The 12,659-nt window shown below is 33.5% G+C and overlaps 1 protein-coding gene across 3 annotated transcripts in view; it reads left to right on the forward strand.

Annotated features, from left to right (window-relative positions):
* Positions 1–12,659, forward strand: part of LOC126858403 (uncharacterized) — a 55,324-nt gene that overhangs the window by 23,307 nt on the left and 19,358 nt on the right. For 2 of the 3 annotated variants that reach the window (XM_050608682.1, XM_050608685.1), the window contains exon 1: positions 2,728–3,064. The exons of the other annotated variant lie outside the window; for it this stretch is intronic. The gene's annotated coding sequence lies outside the window, so the exon portion shown is untranslated. Of the gene's footprint in view, positions 1–2,727; positions 3,065–12,659 lie in introns of those variants that run through there. 3 annotated transcript variants of the gene reach the window in all.

Genomic DNA, 12,659 nt, shown 5'->3' on the forward strand with positions numbered 1-12,659 from the left:
TGAATTTTAATATAAACTCGAAAATATAACGTACACGAAATAAAAATATATAGATAGGAATATCAAAGTCTCTGTATGAATATCCGAAAACTCACTTATATTTGCATACAATTGCAGTGTATTTAACTTCTTCTATATAACTGCTTAAGAATGTGACACAGAAAACAAAATATCTATCATACATATTAGTTTAAAAAATAATTTTCATTTTTTTCTTGTAATTGTGGAAGATTGTGGCACAAAATAAAGTTTAAATTTTAGATATTTAAAAAGAGAAAGAGTTTTTATATGTGATAATAAAGCATGGAAAAGATAATAAAGTTATCAAATTGATATAAAAGATTGATGTTTTCTACAATAAATTTCATTTTAAATAGAATTAATAACGTTCGTAAATAACGTAGAAATTTTCTAATAATGTTTGTATATGTTAATAACGTATGCTGTTAATAAGAAAATCTTGGAAGACGTTTTCTAAATAGAAAAATATATTGTAGCCAATGATATTTTTTATTTTCATTAACGATATTTTCCTCTTCCTAGATAAGTCTCTTTACAGTGGAAATCCGATATATTTATGGCAATATAAGTTTAATATAAAAATAAGATATAAGAGAAGATATTTTTATTCGCCATAAAAATAATGTATCTATATTTTCTTCTCTTATTTTTTTATTTTGATGACTTTATTTGCATTTATTGTCTCACGAATATATGGACGAGCTAATGACTGTGATTGTGTTTAAATTGCAAATCAAAATTTCTTGGAAAAAATAAAATATGATAATTATATTTTATGAATATAAAGTAATGAATATTTTAAATAATATTATATACGCACAAGGAGAGTACGCAAAAATTTGTTATTAATGGCTACGTTTTATATTGCGTTATTACTTGTTGAGTAATTTTTATTAAATATTTTTTAGGATTGTATTTATATAAATGAACAATATATATCAATTGTATCATCGCTGCGTGTGCATTTCACATTACTGTTCCAATTCCCGTAAAATTAACGCGTTTTCTATTTTCTCAGATATCGATAAGTTAGTTTCTATTTTATGAATGGCGAGTAACACAGAATACATTTATCTTTTGTTGAATTACTACTACTTCCCCCGACAGCTGACGTTTTGCTCCCTACATTATTTCAATATTATAAAACAGAAAGATTTATATCCTTGAATGAAAAAGTATTTGTAGTATAAATTTTCAATGAGCTATTCTCATAAATTTGAAGAGTGTAGAAAGAAGATAATCTTTCTTACATCTATTCATCAATAGATACAGAAATCAATTGAGTTTATTATTCATTGAAATTATATATTGTTAATTAAACAATTCATCGAAAAAGATTATTGTGTTTAATTTTTAAAATTGAAAAGTTTTGAAAAAGTTAGATATAATTTTTGACAGATAGTAAAATGCAATAATACAATTGTAGAAATAAAGGAAGAGAGAGAGAGAGAGAGAGAGAGAGAGAGAGAGAGAGAGAGAGAGAGAGAGAGAGAGAAATTCCTTCTTATATCTGTATCATTTTAGTACTAATTTAAATAATTAATTGAATAATTGAAATCTACGGGGATAAATAAATAAATAATATTTTGATATACAAGACTGTCCATCTATGTAAAAAATATGATGAGAAAACGTAAAAGATAGTGCGACGATTGAGTTGAGTATGGTTAGACGAAGATAGTGCAGCTTGAAATGCCTATCTCGCAGGAGTTACAGGTGGTTGCTCCACGAAGAAAGACACGAGAAAAAGAAATCACGAACTCTCCCATTGCTATGGGTTGAAGGAGAACAGAATGTGGCACAAGGAAAGCCACAGTAACAATGGACATGGTTCGATAGCAATACGGATAACAAATTATATATTGAATGCAAATTGAATAACATATGAAAAAAGAAATTTTAATTGAATATTAAATATATATATATATATATATATATATATATATATATATATAATAAGATAGATGAAGTTTGAGAAATATATTGCAATTCTCTTGCATATAATTAAATTTTGCAATAAAAAAAATATTTAAAAAGATAGTTAAATTATTCTTAAAAAATATAATGCATATATATCAAAAAAATTAGCTATTAAGTTATAATTTTAAATATATCAACAATACTTGGAAAATCCAAATTAATTTTAAAAAGTTCCAAAGAATTCTTAACACATTGCAATTCTGATAAATGAAATTATTATTTTTTTTTTGCGGCACATTTTGACATTAGACGTTTATTGTAAAACTTGAGTGTCTCCGACAATAGTTGTATATAAACATAATATAAATGCCGAGTACTGAGAGAAAGTACCTTCCGAACATTGGAAGAGAAGACGCTATCGGCACAAGAAAACGTTATTGACAGAAGTGTCGCGTGAAAATGTCACACGTTTAAAATACCTAGCGTGAACTCTAAGTCCTCATTCTCGCAGCGGCTGGCATTACTCTTACTGCGGCGCAGGGCGCGAAAGCGCGGAAAGATCTCTCGGGCGAGTTTAAGGATGCTCGCGTGCGATTAAATCAGAGAGCTTCCCTGGAGAATCTTGGCGCTCCGCGCTATCCGATATATCGCCGGCGCGGCGCAGTTTCCTCTTTCCCCAACGTAGCCGAAAAGGGGAAGGAGGGGGTAGTTTCTCGCTCGTGGCGCCGCTCTTCAGCATTTACCAGCCAAGGGTGGCAGGCAGGCAGGCAGGCAGGCAGGCAAGCCCCAAGTTCCAGGCCTCGGTTAGTCGTGCGAGGTGCGAGGTTCGCGTAAGCTCGCGTGCTCGTCGTGCTCGTTGCCGCCACCTCCCTTGAGAAAGACAGACGGACAAACCTCTCAATCCGCGCGGTAGAAGGTCGATCCGTCTCGTCGAGACAAACGTCGTTCGCTCGTTTCCGGGTTTCAACAGAGAAGATTAAGCCAAGGACGGGAGATGACGATGCCGGGGGACGAGCAGGACACGCAATCGGAATCCCGGTATGCGAGATAGTGGAGGACAATCATCTGACGAATGATAGCGGCGAGCAGTCATCTCGGTGCGATTAGCAGCTTAATTGATCAGGTGCGGTATTCTGCTGATTTCCGCTAACTGCACCGCGCGCCCCGTCTGCCCACTTTTCGTCCCTCGCCAACTGTATTTCACATCCCCCTTTTCCCCTTCTCTCTTTTTCTACCTATCTATCCATTTTCTGCCTGCTATTCTTGCTACACGCTCGTAACACTTGTACCGCCGCGCGTCGGCTGATTAATGATAAAGATGGCTAATTAAGAAGCCCCGGCACATAGGGCGAAGCGACCTCGATGCTCGATGCGTCGTTTGCCATCACATCGCTATCACACCATTCAATCCGTCATTGATCATCGCGTGTCATTTTGTACATTTGGCTTTTAACGTTTGCCGGAACAATCGAGCTGTCGAGAATGATGTTATAAATAGATGTTCTAGAAGTGAATCTTGGTGGGCGCACCCTCCTGATAGGTTTTGAGTCGGAAAATTGCACAACTAATATCGGTTCTCGTTGTATTTATTCGTCGAGGTCTCTCTCTCTCTCTCAGAGAAAATAAGAATCTCCGATGATTCATTTTTCGTGTATCATAGCCCAATATTTCGCGGGCTATAATTAAATGTAACTTAAATATGATTAACGCGCGCGAGGAATGCAACTTCTTACGCGATTTATCATTTTTACGATCAATCCTTTTCGAGCGTGACCTCTCTCTCTCTCTCTCTCTCTTCCCATCCTACTTTTTCTCGCGTATAGTTTTATTTCCATCTCACGACACCGTTCAAAAAATCTTCCTCATCGCGATCAATGAACTTGGAAGCCGTGCCGAAAGATAAGCACACACATCTCGCGAAATAGCCGAGTTTATGGCTCGTCCAATGTGGATTGGATCGATATTTATGGAAAAAAGCACGAAGATCCTCGTCCGCGGTAACCAGAGCGTGTGTATATCCACGCGACTATAATCAATTTCTCTCTCTCTCTCTCTCTCTCTCTTTTTTTTCGTCGGTTTCTTTTTTTAGATCTTCGATATGTAACCTTTTGCCACCCCTCTTTTGTGATATCTCGTCCGCGTGCTTCTCGCGAATCGTATCGACATTTCATGATTAAATATAGGTCCGTGGATTCGTTTCCTCGTTATATAATGCGAGATGAGACTTTTGGTTTTTTTTTATATTCCCTCAATTACTTAGTGCGCGGCCGTTCTCATAATTTCCGGGTAATTATACCATGCGCCTTTTCAGGTTGAATGACTGCTGCGCGATCCCTCATGGAATTCCTGTCATATTTCAAACTTTAACCGCTGAATACGTAATGTAGTTTATTCGAATTTAACAGTTTTAAAATGCGTGTTGCATTTACATATAAATTGATCTCTTCCGAATCATTAATTCTTTAGTCTATAAGTTACATCTCTATGACTCCTGTACTCCCATAGATATTAGTTAAAGTTAATTGAGGTTTCAACTGATATTTATTCCCCTTCTAATTGAGGCCTGTTAAACCGCGGTTAATTCATGTTTATGGAAATGACTTTGCGAGAAAGTTAGAAGGCAAATTAGATGGATATATTACTCTCTCTCTCTCTCTCTCTCTCTCTCTCTCTCTCTCTTAGCAATATTCTATAAAAAAAAAAAGCAAGGGTTCGAAAGTAACATTCCCTCTTTTATAATATGCCAAAGATAATATATACAGAGAAAATTAATGGAAAACGTGAAATGAAAAATAAATCATTTATTTAAGCTCGCGATTCTTCAGAGCTTATTGTTTGACTAAAATGTTTATCTCTCCTTAGAAAAGGTAATGCAAGATAAATATTTATATATTTTAGTTAGATGAATATCCAGACAACGTTACGGTATAATTATTTTTTCTTTTTTATATAATGTAAACATGTAATTGATATAATAATCTTATTAACGCAATCTGTAAAAATATAATAAATTAATATATAAGAATTAATTAAAACAGAATTCTTAAATTTCATATAATTTAGAATTTACATTTAAACTTAATACTTAATGTTATGGTGTTTGATTTATCGCCTATCACATTTTGCACAAACACGAGTATATTTCAAGAATATAGAGAATGTAAAGTTGCATCGCAAAATATCTAATTTCAATGCAATTATATCAAGGGCATGTTTTCGACATGTCTGTTAGATCTCAAATACGAATTGAATTTATTGCATAAAGCCGATTGCAGTATCTCAAAACCACGTTTTTTTTTCTATTTATTTCACACGCCCATCTCGTACACGCGTGTCCAGCGGATCGACGAGAGTATTCGAGCTGGAGGGTCATTCGAGAACGCTTTACAATCTATACCCTCGTCATCATGAGTGCTTTAACTCCGTTGTCCAGGCATGACCTAAATGATTTTAAAACTGAGAGAGGAAAATATAATTGACATCAAAATTCCCTGATCTAAAGTGCGTGTATAATACGACGCGCGTATATAATACGATATGTTTCCCCAGATTCTCGAAAAAAAAAAATAAAATTAGAAAATAATAAGAGGAACTAAATTTCTCTCTATTTCTCTCTGTAAAATAAATTTTCTGATTTTTAAAAATTCAAATATACATATATCTGAAGGTATGAAATAAGTGAAAAGATTCTTAGAAAAAAAGCAAGTGTAAACATTTTTTAAAACGATTGGCTTTGCGAAAGAAAATCAGGAATTTTTAATTTTTGAAAACATTAATATCCATTGCATTTTTCTTATTATTCTCATTCTTTTGTTCTTGAATACTTCTTAGTGGATTTAATTTTTTATGAATTTTTTTTATTTTCGTAGATTACAATTTATAGATTGACCTATACAATAAATTTTCCATAATATCTAATTAATACTTTTCTTACTTTAATTTATAATGGAAAATAGCCTCAACGTAAGCTTTTATTCAACGTAACCTAAGATCTATAAAGATTCGTAAACTCTATTTAAATTTTATTATCTTTACTTACATTTTACATAGTTATACTCATTTGTATTCTTTTATTTTGCATATAAAACTGGTAATAAAAAAAAATATACAATGACATAGTTATACAATATGTCTAATGAGCTCAATAATCATTCTAACGCGAAAGCCAAGATCCTTTAAATACAGCCGATAACGGTGAGTTTATTCCGAGTTTATCTATTAAGCACATAAAATGTCCTTTTCCTGGATTTCTTGCACGAGTTTTATTCATATCAGAAATGTGATGAAGCACCCAGGATAGAACTTAATAAATATTCAAGATCATTGCTACTTTTGAATTATTTTTTCCATAAAAAACTCAACATCGGGCGGACAAAATCAAGAACGTTCCGTTCAAAAAAGTCCTTATAATAATACTCTAGTAATTTATCGCTCATAATTGCGCTCATAATTGTATCGAAATTTAACGAACAGGGAATTTCATTTTGATACATTGACGTATGCGAGATTTTGTAACGCCTCTTTTCCTATCTCTTTAATGTTATTTCGCAAATTTATGCTGCTCGTGTCGCGCTAATTAATAAATGTAATCATTTGCTGCGTGGACCAGAGAGAACGAAAGAGCTAGATCGAAAGATGGAAACAATATTTAGCGATGAATAAGGGATATAAAATGTAGCACAAAGAGACGGAGAATAAAAAATATAAAATGTAATGCTAAATTAAAAAGAGAAAATTGAATGAATATTTTTTTTTCTCTATATCATGATATTAAATTTTAACAAACAATATTTTGCTTTTTTATAAAGATTTTTTTATAAAGTGCTATAAGCGCGAAAGCGCTGTGCTAGATTCTGTTTGTTAAGCGTGAAAATATATGACAGCACCAATCCAATAATATTTTTCCATTTTATTTTATACATTCTCTCATCAAAAAGTTATACTACTAAAATTTCATTGGCTACAAATAGCTGCATGAAATTTTAGAAGAAAAATTTTATAGAAGATTTCACGTTATATATGTATATATATATATATATATATATATATATATATATAATATTCATAAGAATCGTCAAGATCTCGCAGCGCGCTGTTTAGCCGATGCAATATAAATTGCTATATAAAGCCAATCGTTCACAACCAAACAGCTTAACGGCTCAGAGATCATTGAATAGATGGAGTAAGTCCCGTACATTTCCGTCAGATTGCAACATGTATGTACGTATAAGCATCAGAATTACGACATACAAGCTTCTCCTCCCTTACGAGCGATCCCGTTTAAGGAAAAGTGCGCTTAGGTCATGCAACTGTAGCTACTGCTGAAAGGAATCCAATTTGATGCGCGAATGCGACGACGTCAGCCGATATAAAAAGTAAAAATAATTAGAGAGTCAGGAGCTACATATATACTTAGAGAATATATTTTATGTATATATTTATACAAATACAGATTATATTGCTTGAGATATATTTATTTGAAAAAACATATGAGAATATTTTGCGAGCTTTTACTACAGAAAAAAATGAAACATGTGCATTCACAAAATTGCGATTTAATTTGAACATGGAATATAAATAAGACGACACACATGAAAAATGCGCGCATTTGACGAGAGAAGTGTAAAACATGGATCACGGCCGCCGCCTCTCCTCTTTTCACTGCATACGTAATCCGTTTGCATTTGTGCATGCCCATCGATTCGAAAGTAGCATCGCGGTATCAAACGCGGGCGCGATACGACATTCTCGATATTGTTGTTGATGCGACGGCGAAATCGAGTATCGAGGACGTTTTGAAGCATGTCGGACGGACATATGGTCCGTCTAAATCGTAGGGCGATGCTCGTAGACCTGGAAACGTCAGCGTGACGGTCGCGGATTATTAAACTCATGCCGTTCGTATCGGTCATATTGAACCGCTCGACTTTGCGTTAAACTGAAGGTATGTTTGTGTGTGTGTGTGTGTGTGTGTGTGTGTGTGTCAGCGTGAAGGAATTACGCGGACGCGAAATGCGAGACAAAGTTCTATTTCTATTTTGGTAGTACGATATAAAAAAAAAAACTTATGGAAAATAACATATAAGCATGTTTCTTCTTCTTTTCCCTTCCCTCTCTTTCCCTCTTTTTTTCTCTCATCGAGAAGAGCAGGTGTTTGCACGGCACAGACGCGCAAACTACGTAATCGCTCTCGTCCGCGATAGCGGGAACTTTTCTACTTAAACACCATATTGTTCTCTTTTCGGGCATATTTTCTTTTTTTTTCCAATATCTCTCTCGGAATTGTCCCACGTTCGTTATCATCGATCTATTCATTCGTGTTATCAGTATAATTATCTCTGAATAAAAGTCTTTCGAAAAGATTCTTGAACTACAATTAGTATAAGTTAGCATTCACATATTGTGGCAAATTTTTTTAACTTTTTGTGTCTGATCCTTTTGAAATGCGTTATTCATGCACGTATTTCTTCCACTTTTTCCAATATCAAAAATAAAATATATTGTTCAAGGATTTTTTTGATATTCTTTGATCGCAAATAATTTAGTTATCACTCACTTTGCTAGACTTTTATTCATTCCTTATATTATGAAGAGAGTTGTAATCACCTAATCCGTGGTTAATTAAATCTGACGGTCGGTTCTGACGTACTTAATACTTTGACCCCAGTTTTAATCCTTTAAAGTAAATTGCGGAAAGTTAGGTACATGTCATACACACACACACACACACACACACACACACAGAAATTCTATATTTTTCATAATAAACTCAAAATTATGCATATTTCTTAACAAAATAAGGTAAAGCAAGGAAAGGTCGGGAAAATATGGAAATGTAGAAAATATTTTTCAAACATTGTCTTTCAAAATAATTTTTATTTAAAATTATTTTATACATCAATAACTGCGTTAAGCTCGGATTGGTCTATTTTTTATGTTCTCTTAACAAATCCGGATAATATTATAATAATTATATTATAATAATATAATAAATAATTTTTGAATTTATAGGTTTAATTTCTTGCCTCGAGATGTAAATCGATTGGTATCCAAATTTCACAGATTAAAGTTTTTCTATCTCGATAGTTGATCTAACATCTGAATCGTTGGTTGCAAAAGAGATTTCATAAAATTCTATCAACGATTCGTATCAATTGTCATAAGAGATCGCGCGTCTCTGGATTTCGCACACGTCAATTTTCGAGGAATGATAGCTGTCGCATTATATAGATGCGCTATATATAGTTGTTGCAGTGATTGCAGTGGCAAGAATGACTAGGACATTATCTCGCTACTGCAGCCAATCCTCTCGACATGCATCGTCTCTCTACGCGAATTCACTTAACGCGGTGTGTGGTTTCGCCCGTAAATTACATGTGGCTTGCAGTTGTCATTCAGTTGTTATCGCTCATTATTCTGTCACGCGAGTCTATCTTCTAAATTATCGGCTTTACCTCAGCCAGGCAATCAAAATGCTTTATTTTGTTCTTTAACTCGGTGCAAAATAATCTAACAAATGTTGCGCATCAATATATTAAATAAAATGTACACATACATATAAATATTATAGAAATCCTAAATTCACCAAAAAATAAAAGAGAAACTAGAAAAATGAAATATTTATTTCTTTTAACGGGCTTTAAAATAGACGCAATTCAAAAAATCAATTGTCTACATGTATACAATTTTATATGAATTTCAATATGAAAAAGAAACTAAATTGTTAAAACTTTTACATATTTTTTTTATGAAAAGGCTTGCACAGAGAGAGAGAGAGAAATCATATTTGGATGTCCTAAATGTCTGCTCTTTGCTATATATTGGTTTTTCTAGTATTTGGTCCAGTGAACAGTGAGCTATTTTTTTCTATTTTTACTGAATAAAAGAAGCGCTGTAAATTTTCATTTCCTGCCAGCGACGCGACGCAACAACAAACTCTTCCAGATTGGAGAGCTAACCGCGGGCGACGGTCCTTTGTAAAGTTGCAGGCCACACACACAACAAGAACAACAAAGTGAACGGCCGAATAGCTCGACGTGTGTAATGCCGCGTCGAGATTCTTTGCATTCGCCTCCGGTCTGTCACGCAAAACCACTACTCGCGAATAATGCGTGGCCATCAGGCCTCGAAAGCTACATCGACGAGAAGATAACTTTATTACACGCTCGTTTTCCTAGATTCGTAATAGGATAAACAAGGGCGACGTTTCCTCGGAGCGCGGGCCAATATTATTTTCCTCGGCCTAAAATGAAACATCATGCATTGTGTAATGTGACAAAGAGAAACAAGAGAAAAAAAACAGGTAGCCGAGAGAGAGAGAGAGAGAAACAGAAATAGAAAGACTGACGAGAGAAAGATAAAACTTGTCGAGTAAACGATGGATTGACCGAATGTGACACGTGTACACGTGGATACACGTGGATATAGAAGTGTGGCGGAATTTTTTTTTTTTTCACATATTATCGAGTGTTGAAATTTTATTCGTTTTGATTGTATATACATACATGTTCACAGATACAAGATGAATGTTATTTATTCTATAAATAGTGAGTTGAAATTTTACGTGTTACGTGATACGCCGTGATCGATAATGCGAATGCGCCACTTGGCGGAGGCGTTTTATCGCCTATATAAGAGTGGCGCAGAGGTCAGAGGACCATTGCCTCAGAATCCGAATTTATAAGATCCCGATTTTGATATTCAAAAGATGATTGAATTGCAAAAATTGAATAGATACTAATGTGCGTATTGTGTCCTTACCCTCTTATTTTGATCTTATAGAGGACGGCCTCCTTACCATATAATGTATTTATAGACGCGAATCTCTTAAATAATACTTTGCCATTTCTTCTTAATTATGTTAAAAATTTTTGTTGCAATTAAAAATATAAGTTTTTATCTGAATTCTCGTATTGATCAAAACATATCAGGATTGATATTTTAGAAATAAATTGTAATAATTTTTAATATGCAATGAATTAGGCCGTAAAAATTGATTGTTATAATATATCGTATCAGTAATAATTAATTTATTCTTGCAGTATTGCGTATATCAATATCTTTAAGCCTGCGGCACGCCCTATCTATAGCATGAATAGTTTCGATCGCGGATGTATTATCGGCAGGTGATTATAGCTATAGAACTGTAGATACAACCAATTTCAAAGATCTCGCTGTGCTCTGGACAGATCTAGCATCTCGTAATTGCCATTGAACCTCCGCGTCCAATTTCGTCTGACATTTGACGTGCACGCGCCAAGTATCTACGTCTATCTATCGTATCGATCTATTCGATGATATCGAAGCTTTTTATACGTATATAATATAACCTGTTAATCATAAATCAATAAAAAAATTAAGGATCATATAATAAGAAATAAATTTTTATTTTTCTAGTACTTTTCTAACTTTTATTTTCTAAAATGGTATTAAACTAAATTTGTATGATATATCATTTTATAATGATTATAATAATAATATGAGAAGAATTATGGAAATTAAAGATTTGGAAGAGAGTAGAATAGATGATGAGATAATATAGGAGCACGCATTAATTATTTTATAATTATTTTTTATATTTTTTGTTTGTCTCTTGCATAAACTGTGATGAGATACTTTCAATCATGAAATATGTCACAGAATAAATAATATGTATTTCTTTCTGCGAACTTTATAAAATCATGACTGAGGGATTTGATGTGCAAAGGTGATGTAAGTGCACATTTGGCGGAAAATATATCGCACTATGTGTTCCAAGCATCTTCTATAAGAAGCTGATTTGTTCGAACACGTTTGAAAGAGAAACTATAAAGTTCTCCGATCATATCGGAACATCAGATAAACTCCATGCGCTAGGTAAGCGCAAGGAACTTTGTCCTCGACGGCACAAAAGAAGGATACTTTGACGTATTTTAAACGTCTTAACGCGGCTTCGCAAGCGGATGGGATTTTAGCGAGCTTCGCGCGACAGACGGCTTATGACAATATTGATTCACGGCTCTGTGTATTACATTTACGTATTACATTCCACGTCTTGTCGCGGGCAAACTGCGGACAGGATCAATGTGTACAATAAAGAGCTTATAATGTCGAAATTCCTATATTATAAATTGAAGATTACTTTCGACAAAGATTAAAACAGTAATGGTAGATAAAGATGTAACAGAGGATTCTACAATTCGAAATCTTAACTTTAGTAGAAATAGAATTGATTTTCTTTTAGCGAATTGATATAACGAGGAATGTTATCGATTTATGATTTTTTAACTTTTGATATTAATTTTTTTTTTTAATTTGTAGCTCTAGAAGAGAAGATTTATAAATTTGTCCAAAATTAATTGAAAAATATTTTTTTTTGCTAAAAACTAATTCTTTTAGCTGTTAACTCGAAATTTATTGATGCTTCAACATTATTGAAAAAGAAAGTCAATTTTACATCTTTCAAAAAAAAAGGAAGAAAATTAAAATTTAATCGTACGTCGTAAATATTGTGAATTAGGCTTTATTTAATCTGTAAATGTTCTGGCAAAATTCTACAACATTCTGTAGTTTGGTGTTCTTAAAATATGCAATTTCTTCGATTAAATTTAAGATCAACTTGATGAAACTTAAACATACGGTTGAAACTTTTTAATTCCTTCAAGCCATGAAATGTTTCAGGATTCTGTTCTTTTTACATAGCATGACGGGATTTGCGTTTGATTTTCTTTGATCCTTTC

The sequence above is a fragment of the Cataglyphis hispanica genome, chromosome 25 (assembly GCF_021464435.1).
Source record: "Cataglyphis hispanica isolate Lineage 1 chromosome 25, ULB_Chis1_1.0, whole genome shotgun sequence".
NCBI classification, from domain to species: Eukaryota; Metazoa; Arthropoda; class Insecta; order Hymenoptera; family Formicidae; genus Cataglyphis; species Cataglyphis hispanica.